Consider the following 15,390-nt stretch of genomic DNA (forward strand, 5'->3'; position numbering starts at 1 on the left):
TTTCAGTTCTCCCCACCCTAGTTTAACAGGCTTTTTCTCAACTGGATTTTGGGGAGTTTGGTCTTTTAGACCACTTATTCTTAACAGCAGTAAGGAAGAAATGTGGAAATTGATTTATTGTGAGGATTTTCCATTGAACTCAATGGACATTCTGTGTTGCCTTGTTTCTTGCTTTTTGTGGGGTTTTGGTTTTGGTTTGGGGGGGGTGGGGTTTGCCTACTTTCTAGCTAATATCAGTCTGCTAGGGTTTATACTTTGCATCTACTAATATGATATATCTTCCTCTGACATTGGACACAAAAGACTTGGACCACATATTTCAAAAATGAACATTTCATGCTGGTATTTTACTGCAATACCAGCTCTTCTTTCCAGAGTGCTGGGAATTGAGAACTTGCTGATACACCGCTGTGCTTTAGAACTGCTGTGTTAGCTGAGGAGAGTAAAGTTAGGTCAAACCTGAGAACAAAATATCTCCCGTAACAAATGCAGCATTTGACCAAAGACCAAATCCTGGTTTGGTTTTGGGTCATAAAGGTGCAAGCCCTTCATCAATCAAGTTCTTTTTTGAACTGATCTTATTCCAGGACATTAACTCTTAAGAGCCCCAGGAGCCAAGACAGAGAGGAAATGACTCCTTTTAACAGAGGATGCTCTTGTAGCAGCAGCACCAGGGCGCACCGACAAAGGCGGCTGTGTCCGCGTTCCAGCAGCCAGAGCTCGGGCAGCTCTCTCAGGGCCCTCCGCTGGCTCTGCTGGTATTTCGGGTGGGGACACGCACTCAGAGGAAGCCCTTTCTCCTTGTTGCTCTAACCTCCTGCTGCTGGAGTCTCTGGCACAGAGCAGGGGATCCAGCTTTCCTGCAGCTCTGCTGGCAGGTTTGGTGTGCTCCGCGCACCGGTGTGACTCCGAGCAGCCAGGCACGCTGGGCCAGAGCCTTGGCTGTGCTCACAGACCACACACCGGCAGGCTCAGCCTTACATCAGCTAGCAACAGCTCAGGCTGCTCAGAAACCAGGAGGTGAGTGCTCCTGGGTTTTTAACAGCATAGCTTTTAATTGTGAAAATGTTCTTCCAGGTTTATTTAAGCCACAAGAGATCAGAATGGCTGCCAGGAGATCAGCTCCCCAGAACAGTATTCAAGGCCAGGTTGGATGGGGGTTTTAGCAACCTGGCCTAGTGGATGGTGTTTCTGCCCATGGCAGGGGGGTTGGAACTAAATGATCTTTAAGGTCCTTTCCAACCCAAACCATTCTGTGATTCTATGAAGAGTATCCCAGGCACACCTCTTTCTCTTTAGGAACAGATATGTCCATACCATGGCCAGAAATTGCTGACTCTGTGATGCAAAGCACATGATCTGGCTCCTGTACTACATTTCCTGTCAAAGCTGTACCTAGAATTTATGCAACTCTGGTGATTTTTTCCCCCTCTGTTCTGTTTTAGATCAGGCTGAGAATACATCTGAGCATTCAGAGATTTTTAATATTGTCTTTTTCTGGCTAAACAGATGTAATGTTTTATTATTTTCCCACACTTCAGGCTTTCCAAAATGTACTGCTCTTACAAGTATAAATGTAGGGGAGGAGAGAAAATGGGTAATTATATCCTCTATCCTTCCTTATCGAAGCTGTGTTGGAAGAGAGGGAGAGACTGAGAAAAAATGAGAATAAAATTTATTGCAGACATTTCTCAGCTGAATGCCTTCCAACTAAGCTTCCTCTCCCAAATTTTGTGATTTTGAAGACGGTGTATGATACATCTTATGTGCAAGGATTTAAAGGTGGGGGGTTTTGCAGTTCAAGAAAATAATGTTTCCAGTCTAACTCAAACACGGGGGGGAAAAGTGTGCTCAGTGACAACTCCCAGAACTACAACTGCATTGTGATTGTATAGAGATTTTTAAATGCCTAGCCTGTCTATAGAAACCAGCTGGGGAAAAAAACCCTATTACTACAGGAACCTGAAGAAAAGAACAATTAGTGGATGCTCTCACTTGCTCTCCAAACACTCTAGCATGTGCTTCTTTCCCCAGGACATATATTAGAGATCTCAAAGGAGTGTTTGCCTGTCACATTACACCCTGGAGCTTTGAATCAGTATTTGCCAACTCCCGTCAACCTCAAGCACTTAAAGTCATGAGTCCTACCCTAGACCAATGTATGATGATCTCTCAAATATGTAAATGCTTTTTCCTGACTCTTTCATTTTTCATTAGAAAGTTCAGGTCTTATTTTTAGATTATATCTTTCCTTTCCAGATATCCATGTAGTGTTTACAGCACTGCCAGAGCCAAAATATTGAGAAAATTGAGAAGTACTTTTGGAAGTTCTTTGCAAGACTCCCACTAGGGAGTCACAGCTGTAGTCAGCTCACCATGGCTTTGTTTGGGCATTGTGTCTCCCCTACTGCCACACAAATTCAGGGACATTCATTCCACATCTACAACTTAACTTTCCAAGTAGTTAAACCCTGAGAACAAAAGCAGGCACACACCCTCCAGTTATAGATCAGTTCAGCCCCTAGACTCACATCTGTTTCTTGACCTAGCATCACCCCTGCTCCTTTTGCAGCTCTGGAGGCTCCACATCTCATGGGGTCAGTCTAGGGAGGGACAAAACCCTCCCCATCGTTTTTGGCCTGAAGAGGGAGATGCCTTCTTCTGAGACAGAAGGAGGGAGTGGAGAGCAAGGCCCACAGTCCTTCTGAGCTGCTGAGTCTTTCCCTAACACCCTCTTTTTCTTCTCTCCTGTGCGGTTAATTCGGGGTTCTCCTTCTTCTACATTCCTACAGAAAATGTTGCCTGCTCATGCACAAGAGGGAAGGAGTTCTGTTGGCTGTCCCCAGCAGCCCTGCTGTCTCCCCTGTGGCTGCTGGGCCATGCAGAGGCAGCAGAGTGAGGACTGCAAAGTATGCAAGGACTGCAACCTGTCACTCACCCTCCTGGGACCTCAGGGTTTGCTGCACATGCTCTTAACACCGAGTCCTAAAATGGGACAGGGCTCTTTCTTTCCTCCTGTCCCTTGAGAGTTCCAGTCAGGCTGGTTACATTCAACCACACTTGCAGGAGAGATGAGATGTTGTTCCTAAAGCTGCTTTCCAGTGACTTCTTTTATTTCTTCAACTAGAAATTTCCTGGGACACCATTTCATAAAATATCGAGTTTATCACATTTCTTATTTCTTATTAGTTTTAGTGACCAAGCTGTACTTAAACATGTAGCTTTCAGTTACACTCACAGTTCAACACTCCAGCAGGAAAATTGGCTAATCAATCACTCACATGAGTGGCAGGCTTCAGGTTTGGCCTCAGTTTCTGAGGCAGATTTTTGCAGTTCTTAGTACAAATTATCATTATACTGTGGCATAATGACATAATTGTCATTATACTATTCAGTTATAACCAGCTATTGCAGTTATCACAGTACTAGTGAGAAAATGAGGAAATCCTAATGCAAAACAATGGTTTTTCACCCTCCATATAGGCATGGAGCATGCATTAAATTCATTGAATGGAAACTGTACAGAATGTCATGGGGGTTAGAGTTAGGACAAACCCCAGGGTTCATATGAAAGATCAAGTATATCGTGGGAATTCAGGTTTGAAATGAATGTGGCTTTGGGTTTGTAGTAAACTTGGGGTTACACTTTTCACATTTCCCAACGTACCCTCCTCCTCTACATCTATTTTATGGTGATCTATTTGCTTTCTGAAACTCCAGTGCTGCATAGGTGAGAAAGAAGAATGGTTAGCTGTTTATGGGTATAAATTCTACCTAGTCAATGTGAATACCCAGTGAATACTTCCACACAAGAGTATTTTTAAAAATAGGTTCAGCCTACCAAGTAAGACTGAAGAGGAAATATCTGAGGAAGAGTGTTGTAGCATCTCAAATCCTTTAGTATCTAGGAAGACATGAAAAACATGCAGGCAGGGGAGAGATTTAAGATAAGATTTAGAGGAAAGAATATGGAAAATATGAAATCAGATTGAAAGAGCAGAATCAGGAAGCCTAGCAATCTAGAGACAGCTGCCTGGAAATGGCAGGGAAAGAAAACAGTGAAGAAGGTTTTCTATGAAATATGAGTAATGGTTAAAAAGTTTGCTACTGCTGAATTGAGTAGCAACAGGAAAAGATAGGATGCTTTGGAGAAACTCAGTAGGTTCTGGTTACTCTTTCTATGTTGGAGGCTATTCTTTATATATTTTCTTCAATCATGTGGTCTTGGAGAGTGGATTAGCAGCCTTACATCTTTCATTACCACTATACTTGTCAAAGGAATTGCACTTAAGTTATTTATGCATTTTCATCTTTGGAATTCCTCTTAAAGGACCCCTCTGTGACTTGGACCTTAACATGCAGGACATGAAGACCTGCATGCATCTCAGAGCTTCAGGGGAGGGTCATGGAGAGCAGATCTCTCTGCCATACTGATATATAACAGTCAAAGGAATTGAGTGAAGTGCAACGCCTCCAACAATATCCACAATGGACTGATTTTGATGATTGTGTCAAGATTTAGCTTCACTGTTTGATATTTCCCTTCCTGAGTGTATTTACTGGCACACTCTCTCACCCTCCACTAAGCTTCTGCAAGCCTGCTGCATTGAAGAAGTATCATTTTGCACACTGAGAGTAACTCAGCCTCTCAAAGGCAAAAAATCAACTTTTTCCATTTGAATTGGGAGGAGAGGCAGATAAAGAAAGCAATGTCAGCAAATTTCTAGCAGTGAAGAGAGTAGTATAGTCTCTATTAGATTCTGTTTTCCAGGCAAAATTCTGCTTTCAGAGTAAAACAGTTTTCAGAGTAAAGCTTTCAGAGTAAAACTGACCTCAGCAGAAGTCATGTGTGAGTATCTAAGGGTGGAGTTTGTCCCCTTGACATTTTTGTGAATCAAGGGGAAAGAAACTAGTTGTTCCAGGATTTCCAGCTCCAACTAGTGCACCAAACATACCCATCACTTCATACATATTTTATACACTTTCTCCCTCACAGTATCCTGTGCCTTGTATTTCACTTTTGTTTGGGAAACAAAACAAAACAAAACAAAACAAAACAAAAAAGGAGTATGTTTCTCTTGCAATACATTTCTGTGAATAACAAATCAGACTCTAAAGAGGTCACAAATTTTGCTTATAGGAGTCACATTGATAAAAAACCTCTGTGATTGATAAAACCTCATGGACACAGTGTCGCACCCCTCATTTTCGAATGCTGTCTTCCTGAAGAGGAACCGGTTAAACAAGCACCCTGGCCCCAAACAAGGGAAAAAGGGGGGGAAAAGCCCTTCTCTGATGCTGTCAAAGTTGTATCACCACCCAAGAACCCTGTGTCCTGTTTCTCCAGTATAGTTTTCAAGTAATTCTTCTGCAAGATAGGAGACTTTCACTTTAGCCTTAAGCAGTGAAAGGAAGAGAAACAAGGTAGTGAAGTCTCAGGTTGCTGTTCTGGTGACCAGGCTGATGTATGAAAGATGGGAATCACACTCTCCACCAACTGTTATATGAATCTGAGCCTGAACTTCTTACAATTGGCATGCACCCTCTTGATTTTCCAATCCAGGACCACCATTACAGGTACAAATTTTCAAAAGAGAGTGCTCTTCTCACTGTCATGGCCTTGTCTGCAGTGTCTTTGACCAAGTCTTAACTTCAAAAGTATATTTATTAGAAAAGAAAATGAAAGTAATTTCTTCTTTCCCTCTCTTAAAATCTGTTTTCATTTTGTGTGTGTATTAGCTACATTTGCTAAATCATGAGCTAGGGGTCAGTGAGATTTTGCCATTGTTTGACATAGCTTTGGCTAGTACTGACTAATCCTGACACTTTTCCCACTGATTACATTTCAAGCTTAAACACTGAATCAAAGAATAGGGACTTTATAAGGTATCTTTGTGAGTGAGCAAATTTCTCAGATTAGGACAGTGAGAAGAATGAAAGGGATCTGAGCTAATAGGCACATGAAAGTACTGTTTTTTAAGTATGAAGGAAATGTTGAAAGATTTTACAGAAGGTTTTTATTCTGGATTTCTTGTACCCAATTTTAAGCACACTGGCTGAAACACTTTCCTTTGATACAAATAAACAATGTACAAAGTAAAATCATGCTGTATCACAGAGAAACTCAAAACAATCTTTTGGGTTCAAACTGAAAGAGGGGAAAGTTAGGTTAGTATATGCAAGAACTTTTTTACACGGAGGGTGGTGAGGCACAGGTTGCCCACCCCTGTGAGTGCTCAAGACCAGGTTAGATGGAGCATTGAGCAACCTGGTCTAGTGGGACATGCCCCTGCCCATGGTAGGGGGAGTGGAATTGGATACCTTTGAAGTTCCTTCCAACCCAAACCATGCCATGATTCTATAATCTGAAGAGTACAGTCAGTCCTAAGAAATTTTCTTACCAATTAGCATAAAACTGGCCAAGTAATTCAGTGTGAGTTTGTAAATCCTGCTTTGCTGACTCCTTTGTTTTGACTTTCTGGAGTTCCCATTATAGCACATTTAACTATGTAAGAGGCAAGCAAAGAAATATAAGGCATATTGAACTGATAGATCAGGTGGCTTGACAGATTTTCATGTCAACCTAGACAGATAGATAGGCAGAGCCTGAGAAAATTACACCTCCAAATGAACAAGGATCCCTTTTTATATCCAGTACCTCAGCTTACTTAATTGTTGACATCTCAGAAAGGCAACTAATATACAATGAACCTCACATGATGGAGAATTAAAAAGTACAAAAATTTGGCAACTCTCCCCTCTAGATCTGACTGGATCTAGAGAGAGACTTGGTGTTAAAGGGAGCTGTCATGGCGATAGCAAATTGTGTTGTGACACTCCATGGAAGAGAAGAAAACTGAAACACAGATCAGGGCTTAATTATCAAAAACTGTGGCAAAAAAACACAAGCATTCAAATTCTGTAAACATTTCTGATTTTCAGAAATGCTGCCCACTCATTATTTTCTTCCCCTTCTGTTGGATTTCTGGCTCTTACCCATTTCCAAAGTGCATCCTTTAATTTACTCATGGCTTTTATGTTTCTGTGAACTCCCATGATACCAAGTTTTAGAACTCAAATGTTTTCCAAAAATGCATTTCAAAATCATTTCAAATTGCTAAAGGAAGCAGAATCCTAAATTTGTCAATATACACAATAGCAGCATAGTGCCTTCAGCCAGTGAGTAAATAAAAATAATGTAATTTTGCCTGATACATGGGAATGCAAATAACTTGAATAAAGAACATCAAATTCTGACAACAAGATATGCATTTAAAACACAGAAAGCAGATTTGTTACATGGTTTCAGTAATATAAATCTGAACGTTTTTTATTTTGTTTGAAGTCTTTTTTTCACACACAGTTATTTTTCAAAGTAACTTTCAACAAATTTTGAAAAGAATTGATTTGTTGACAATTAAACACACAATAAAACACATTTTGTCTAAAAGAGAGGATAGAGGAGAGAGAAAAGTAATAGTTCTGATGACATTACCATTTCTGCCTCACTGCACAGGTCTAGCTAAAATGCTATTTAAATTTGATTGAATTCTGTTTATCCTTTTCATTTTCCAAACCAATGGCCTTTTAGGCAATGGAATACATTTGTCCCTCCTGCAAACTCTGCATTTATGGCTCTAAAACGCTTGTTATAATGCATGTCATTGAGGCAAAAAACCTTAAAAACTGTGAGACAGCTCATATCTAAATAATAGCCCTAATCACAACAGAAAGTGCATTCCCAGTACATGAATTTCAAATCATCTACCTAAATATTTGTGCTCTGTGTATTACTGCACTCATCCTACCACCATCAAAACAATGTCATGTGAGGTTATTATTTGCAACTAATAGCTGCATTCAGTTACATAGCCTGAATAATGATTACTTCCAGGGAACAGTTCATCTCTGGTGTTAAAATATCCCCCAACTTTATCAATCCTTCTGAAGTATTTCTCTTTTAATTTGCAAAAGAAACATAATCTGGTACATTAGTGACCTTCCAGTTTACTTTTCTGCGTGGAAGATAATTAATTCCTTTCACTTTTAGCATGATGGTCAAAAACCCCTGAATACTTGAAGAAAGTTTTGACATCTGCTGGGGACTGCTGTCAAGGTCAGACTTCACCTGAGTCCAGCTGACTGACAAGTTACTTCATTAACAGTGGTTATGGTTAATGCTGAGGTTTATTGTTTCTTGGAGAATCTTTTTCTAGGTATGTTACATGACTGAAGACAAAAAGGTACTTTCCATTGATTTAAATGTCCAGCAAGTCAGGTCCTTTTTTCATGGAAATAACAAATCAATTAGTAAATTTAAAAATCCATATAACTTGTAAAACCAAATCCTTACAGCAATGCAAATCCATGTTCATTTTTGGCACTTAGAAAGAAAAACACAAATTAGGCTAAAGATAAATTTAGCACAGGAATTAAATGTTTAATTTGCTTTAAAGAATGTGCTTTATGTTTTGTAACTGTTGCATTGGTCACATAATAGTGGAGGAAATTAAAATCTGTAATAACAACATGATGCTTGCATTAGACAGAAGTAATGCATGGGAAAACCAGAAAATATTTTAGGCATCAAATGTCATCTCTGTCCCCATACATGAATAGGCTCTTTCAGATTACACTTTTGTACAATCATTACTCAGTGCCTCAATCAGGCTACTCACATTTTAATTTCAATTTGATTTAATTGCAAGAATTGTAATTTCAAAAGAAATTATCAGCACAGAAACCAGTAGTGTTTTATCTTAATTACAGCTTATTCTTCATGTCATCTATTCTTCTCTAAGAATGATGAATAATTGATTACAAGATTTGCCACAATTATTTGATGAAAAATCAATGGTGTTCAATCAATTTGTTTAGCGATTGCACTTTGCAATTTACATTTAAGTAAAAGATTAAGATCTCTGCATAGTTAAATAACAAAATATGTTTAAATAATGTTAAAACTGGAACACAGTGAAACAAAAAGTTAATCAAGTTAGGGTTGTGATTTACACTCTTGCCATTATAGAGAAGGAAAAGGACAAACAGTCCAAAAAAGGACAAACATATTATGCCTAACTTCTAACACCCTGGCTTCCCAAAGTGCCATTTTAAAGCAAACTGAATTTACTAAAAACAAAAGATACATAAAATAATTATCGTTATTTATCTAAAACAATATTTATTGCCCTCTGTGAAACAGTTTTGGTTTTTTTCTGTGTAGCATTTACAAAACTACACCAATCTTAAGAAAGGGTTAATCATCAAGTGCCTTCTGCATGGGGGATCAGACGTGTGCTCTCAAAGATATTTTGTCTCTCAAAGGGGGGACAACAGGAGGTTGTTGGTGTCTCCTGTTCGGACAGAAACACCTCCATGCAATGAAACAGCCACACACTCTTGGGGAAAACGCTGTGAAAATCCACTGTAGCCTCATGCAGGTAGGAGATGGGTGGGTCTGGGAAATACATATGCAAAGAACCACTGGGCTTCTGAGTGCTCTTTTGGAACTAGAGAAATGCAGGGAATTCTGCCATTGTTTTTTGAGTGCAACCAGATTCATCTGAGACCACTCAGAAGGCAGAGTACAATGATCCATGGCTGGAATAGTTACAGAAATGCTGGGATGTTTTCCAAGAGCTGCTCCAAGTGTCACTGCAGCTCACAGGACTGACTCCAGCTCTGGCAGAAGGGAGCAAGGCACTGCAGCAGATCTTGGAAACAGGACTGGCATTACTTACATGTATTGTAAACTAAATGCTGCCTTTTTTATCTCAGTCAAATTGCCCATTTTTTTCTAGTCCACAGGAAATAACTAGGCTAGAAGAACTAATGGAATAGTCTGTGATCAAAGGCAAGGCATGAAGCCTTCAGAAAGGAATAACAGTTTAGCCCAGGAAGGACATAAAGAGTTAAATATCCAGGGAAGGTGCCTGCAAAAGAAATCCATAAGAAAAGTTTTTTTTTATCTGGCCATGCAAGGATTCAGCTGACTTTTAAACAGAGATTAGGCAGGACTATGCAGCTGAAAAAGTTATGGAGCCATAGGAGAAGGCCAAGACAAACAAAACAGACAAAAATCAGCAGGAGGGATCTTATACAAAAGTGAAGGACTATTGCAAAAATAAATCAAAAAAGGAGATACAGTAAACTGGAACAATACTTGAACTGGAAAGCTTGAGAAGTCATTCCCTCTCCAAAATGCAAGCATGCACTCCAACTTTATCCTGACCATGTGGCAGGATGCAGATCCCTCCCTCCTTGCGTGCTTCACCCAGGTTTCCAATGGAAAAGAAATCAAACCTGGACACTGTGATGGGACTCATGGTAGTCCTCAGTCTATCCCTGCTGTGACTCACCAGGGACCACATTTCCAACTACTCTGCAAAACCATACAGCACTCAGGGAAGGTTTGGTGTAGATTATTAGGCTGATGCAGATACAGAAGACAAAAGTGGTACAGCTGCCAAGTTTAGGGGAAAACAATCCTCTTAATGTCATTTGAAAACTCATTATTAAGACTGGGGGTTTTTAAAACCCAATTCTATACAACTGATAATGAACATATTGCTGGGTACAAGCCAAATAAAAGAGTTGGGTTTATAAGAATCAGCATTTGAAAGCTTATGCCTAATTGCTTTGGCCAGTCCACATTACCTGATTCCAGTGAAAGTGTCCCAAAACCACCAAAATACCTAATACAGAGTTTTAACAAGCTGCTTTTGTTAATATTAATAATTGAAGTCTTCCATACATCTTTATGTCTGAAAAACTCTGCATAAAGATTAACTAAGCCTCACTTGACCCGTGTGGTGTGAGACAGTTTTATTCTCTGCATGCAAACAGGGAAACTGAGGCATTCCTACTGCTGCTTAGAGGCACATGTAGGAAAGGAATGCCCATTGTACCCATTATGACATCCCTTCCTGAAGGGGATAGTAAGACAAATAGAAAGAGAAAGCAAAAATCCAATGTACAGTGTTATAGAGAGCAAGCAGCAGAAATTAAAGCACTCTTTCTCTCCCAACATCCCCAAATGAAGCTGGACTATGCTTCATACCTTAGAAAAAAAAGCCAAACCAAAACAAACAGTACAACTGGACCTTGCACAAAATTCAAATCTTGTCCTCAGTTTAACAAAAATTTTGGTTTAATACACAGTAAACCCATCACAGACATCTGTGGGGTGGCTGAAACAGCGTAAAGACTGCCATGTTTCACTCAAAACTCTCCATCTTCAGGCATGGCCTTTGTCCATTCCCCATACTGAACTGGCTTAAGTAATCAGACATCATAATCAGACCTGTGTTGGCTGCATCCAGCAGCTCTGGATCACAGGGTCAGGGTTGGAAGGCATCTCTGAGGGCTGACTGGTCCAGCCACCTCTTCCAGGCCAGCCTCAAAGCTCCATCAGTGCCAGATTACATGTTGGGTACACAAGGAGCTACTCTTGTTTGCTTACCTGCAGTTGCAGCTGCAGCTTTGTATGTACGGTTTCCATTTGTAAACATGGGATACTTTAAAGATAATAAGAAATATTTAAAGTATTCCCTGGAAGAGGTAGGATTGGAAAAGGAAGTCTGATGGATTGCTCTAGGCATTTCCTTCCAGGGTACCTGTATGAATCTGTACAGAGGCTTTCCTCCTACTTCAAAATCACAGAAAAACGTCTCATACTTCACATTTTTAAATTTTAACCTCCTGCAAAGTGGGCCAAAAACTGCATTCCTCACATGAAATTAATGATAACTGTCAGCAATACTTTCTACAGAAAAATTCTAAATATAGAACATATTTTAGAAAACATTTTTCATTAAAATGGGCAACAGTCTCATGGAATTTAGGGTTTTTACTATGTTACTGTAGCAAAGGTGGGACTCAAGCCCCTTTTAAACTTGCTAATTAGCAGTTTATTTTTTTTTTATTGCATAGATATTTTTGAAATATTTAACAGAAGTTTAAGACATACAAATATATAGATATTGTAATTCTGGGCCTTTTTATGTGTAAGCTTTCCTTATACCCTCTTGCAACCTACTTCAGTGGCAGACTAGACCTCATCCTCAAATTATCCACACTTCAAGTGAATAAAAAGTGCATGCAATTAAAACCTGTGAACAGTACCTGAGAAGAAAATGCAACAAAAGCACAAAACAGCCAAATAGCTCCCAAAAAAAGAGAAAAAAAGTTGATGGAAATGTTATTGTCCCTTCCTCACTAATTGCATTTGCAGGTTGTAATCTTTTAGCTTTCTTGCTTTTTGCAATAGGTGTGCTTTCTCTTGGACACAAAGTCCTGTAGGTCCAAAGAGAAAAGTGTCTGTACTCTTTCAGGATTACAGTTGGTAACTTGGACATGCTCTATTTCTGTCCATGCTGTGAAAAACAGAGCAGGTTATAACACTTTTTAAACAGCCATGCTGGATTTGCATTGCAGACATGGCTGTAGAATGGGTAAATTACATTACTGTAGCAAACTTCCCAGGCTTCCCATATGGTTAAGTAGAAACTAGGAGTTTATAGCTTAATTAGAGGCACTTGTAAGTGAGGATCAGATAAACAGATATACAACTTAAAAGAGTGCATTGGCCATAAATTCTTTCATTCCAGATTCAGATCTGCTAATATATGACTTCAAACACCTTTGACAAGGTTATTTAAAAGCCAAGCAATCTAATTTCCTATGTCTTTGGAACATGAAGTGGGAAGAAGTAAATGACAGAAATCATGCAGTGCTGCCAGCAGAGCCTAAATGCATTTAGATCTTTGTGATAAGTGATAGAGAAATGTTTGAATAGGTGGCAAGACAAGGGACAAACAGCTCTAAGGCAGCAGATGGCTCCTTTGCCATCTTTGTCACCCCATTCCCTTTACAATTAATTTTACAATATTATTATAGAGTGCTATTATTATATTCTATATTCTACAATATATTTAAGTTTTTTTCACACTCCTGCTTCATCCTCTGTGTTTTTTCTTAAATTGGAGGAGAAATACAAATTTATTCTGATGGAAAGAGTGAGAGAGGCTGACTCTCCTGAGATTTCCCCTGTCTGTACAAGCTTCTATTCTTTTTTTCTGAAAACTTTAATGATGCAATTTGGAAATGTTTATTTTCAGACTTGGTTAATATTTAAAAGGAATTGAAAAATTAACATTTAGAAAATTGAAAAATTAAAAGAGCACCAGGGCTTGAATTGCAGTTGAAACTTGTAAGGTGATAAGTAGTTTTAACACTTTTAACTGTAGCAAAGTTGTAGCCTATGGTTGTAGTCTGAAGTTGTTTCCTGTGAGCTGTTTTTATTTTTTCAGATGGAGAAAGATGATTTTGACCAGATTGGAATACAGGTAAACTTATTCTGCTAACAGAGGAAAACCAAATGTGCTTCAAAACACCAAGGGAAAATTCTCATTTTCATTTCCTCGTGTAATTCCTTGTTTTGAGAATCAAGAGAGACACTGCCAGAGACACAGCTTTATACAGAACAACATTTGAGGCTCCAAACACACCTTTTTCATCAAGCGGGGAGAGTTTGTGACTGCCTAGAAGTCACTCTGGCAAAATTATTCTCACCTTCCAATTTGCACCTATGGAAGAAATATAACATCGAGTTAAATGCCATGCGACTCATCCTTTGATGTTTCCATAGGCGGTTTAAACGCTGAGACCACGAGAGACCCAGGAGCTCAATCCACGTTGTTTGAAGGCTGTTGTTAGTTGCGAGCAACACGATCAAGGGCTGCAGACTCCAGCAGTTTAACGGATACCAAAAGTGCCCGCAACGTCAGAAGGAAAGGGATTTATTTATACGTGTGCCTGGCTGCTTCAGGGTCCCTTTACTGCCGGCCTCCTTCGCTTTGCCGTCTCTTTGGCGCTGAGACCGGGGCTCCGCGGCTTTGGGGCGCGCCCACCCACCCCCGCCAGCCCCCTCGGGCTGCGGACCCGCACCGCCGGCCCGGCCAGGGCCCGCACCGCACCGCCTGCTCTGCAGCAGTGCCCGGTGCCCGCCACGGCTGCGCGCAGCCCCCGCCAACACCGCGAACCCATCGGGATCGGGCTCCATCTGTGCACCGCTCTGCACAGACCGGCGGGAGGAGTTTCTAATTAACTTTCCCCGTCCCGCTCCCTGGCTGAGAGCCGGCGGCTTCAGGGCTCCGTCGGACCGAGGGAGAGGGAGCGCAGACACGCCGGTGCCCTGCTGCTCCCGGTCCTTCCCGACCGCCTCACGCCGCGCTCCCCGCACGCGCCCCGCGCCGCTCCCGCCGCCGGCCCCGCCCCGAGCCCCGCCCCGCCGGGCCCCGCGCGCCGCCCGCCGCCCCGGCCGCACGGCGATTGGCGGGCGCGGCGGGCGGCAGCCAATGGGCGCGGCGGAGCGCGGCCGGCGCCGTCCCGGGCGCGGAGCGGCCGAGCCCCATTAGGGCGGGGAGCGCCGGGGCTCGGGCAGTCGCGGCGGGGCGGCCGAGGAGGCTCCGGGCGGTCCGTCCGCGGCGCTGCCGGAGATGCGCGTCTCCCGCCGGCGCTGACTGCGTGGGACAGAGCCGGGTATCCGCCTCCCCCCTCGTCTGTGTGACGGACCACACCGCCTCCCGGGAATACGTCGCCGTGGTCCGGCTGCGCTGCGGGGAGGGTAAGTGGAGGCTCCCCGGGGTGACGACTGACGGACAGCCTGAGGCGGAGCGCCCGGCGGGTTTGGCGGAGCGCCGTCCGCAGCTGGCACCGTGCCGCTGGCGGCGGAGCGCTTCCCGCGGTGCGGCGGGGGTCCTGCGCCCTGCCCGGGGCTCGCATCGCCAGGGCGCGCCGCTGAGGAGCCGCCCGAGCCGGGAGCCGGCGCTCGTCAGCGCCGCTGGCGCCGTGCCGTCCTGCGCGGAGTTGTCGGACGGGGCTGCGGGCTCGGGAGAGCTGGGGAAGCGCAGGGTGTCCCACTGCCGGAGGAAGGTGTCGCGGCACCGCCGCCGTGCCGGCTCGGTGCGCCCGGCAGAGCGAGCGGCGCGCCGCGGTGCCGGTCTGGGTGAGGGTGCAGATGTTGGAGCTCAGCTGTTGCCTGTCAGTGCGTGTCAACTGGCCCCTTCCAGGCAGCCTCCGCCCTCGCCCTTGTCCCGAGCGAAGCGTCCGCCTCCGGGCGCCCTCCTGCCCCAAGAGCTGGGAACCTCGCTCTGACATCCCGGCGGCATCTGCCGCGCTGTCCGCTCTAACTGGGGGTGCTCCCACACCCACCCCTGCAGCCACGGACCTCGCTCAAGTATGTGTTTGTGCTTTCCTTTCTTAACGAAGAGAGCTCGGGAAGGGCGATGGATCGTCCGCGGGTCCCTTCTCCCAGAATATTTGCGCCCACCGCGGGATTTCAAACTCCAGCAGCCACCATTTATCAGTCGGCTGGGCTGGGCTCCGTCC

General features: G+C 43.0%; 1 protein-coding gene across 1 annotated transcript in view; it reads left to right on the plus strand.

Annotated features, from left to right (window-relative positions):
- Window positions 1–14,455: 14,455 nt before the first annotated feature.
- The window catches only part of PRICKLE1 (prickle planar cell polarity protein 1), a 66,222-nt gene continuing 65,287 nt past the window's right edge, over window positions 14,456–15,390 (plus strand). The window contains exon 1 of the mRNA XM_058023512.1: window positions 14,456–14,626. The gene's annotated coding sequence lies outside the window, so the exon portion shown is untranslated. The remainder of the gene's footprint in view (window positions 14,627–15,390) is intronic.

The sequence above is a fragment of the Melospiza georgiana genome, chromosome 4 (assembly GCF_028018845.1).
Source record: "Melospiza georgiana isolate bMelGeo1 chromosome 4, bMelGeo1.pri, whole genome shotgun sequence".
NCBI classification, from domain to species: domain Eukaryota; kingdom Metazoa; phylum Chordata; class Aves; order Passeriformes; family Passerellidae; genus Melospiza; species Melospiza georgiana.